The following is a 621-nucleotide window of genomic DNA, read 5'->3' as shown; positions in this document are numbered from 1 at the left end:
AGGGTCTTTGACCTCCCCCCCCCCCCCGCGGGTATCGCCCCCAACCCTTGTCTTGAAAGACAAGGAATCCACCACGTATGTGCGGCAGGTTTGAGCTTGAAAGAATCACCCTCCCAGTTCAGCAGCATCTGTCAGGAATGTTCCTTCGTAGTTTAGCGCTGCTATGCTGTTATTTTCCGTCGCATTTGACTCGATGAGTGAAGAAACTTGTGTTCCCGACGGCAACGTTGATAAAATGTGTAAGCAGTGGCTTCGCACTGTATTTCGGGAAGAATTAGCATGATTTACACACAGCAAAACAGAAAAAAACTAAAATAGCTATAAATCCTGTTTGCTGAAACTCTACGGGGACAGGATTCACCTATTCAATTACGTTCTATAATTCTGCGGTTAAATCCGGGATTACTTTTTGCCTCATTGACGCATAATACGAATGCGTTAAATCATGATTGAACGGAAGCAACTTTTAATTAAAATGCTGTTTCGTACTTTTTCTGATGCCTCTATTTAATTTAGGTAAGGGTCCAGTTTCATCCAGCCATCTTGTATAATGAAAATAACATAGGCAAACGGTAGAACTAATTAATCTAAAGCCTACTTTGGTAATTGTTACCGAGAGCG

The sequence above is a fragment of the Penaeus monodon genome, chromosome 34 (assembly GCF_015228065.2).
Source record: "Penaeus monodon isolate SGIC_2016 chromosome 34, NSTDA_Pmon_1, whole genome shotgun sequence".
In the NCBI taxonomy this organism is placed as follows: Eukaryota; Metazoa; Arthropoda; class Malacostraca; order Decapoda; family Penaeidae; genus Penaeus; species Penaeus monodon.
This window is presented reverse-complemented; position numbering follows the sequence as displayed.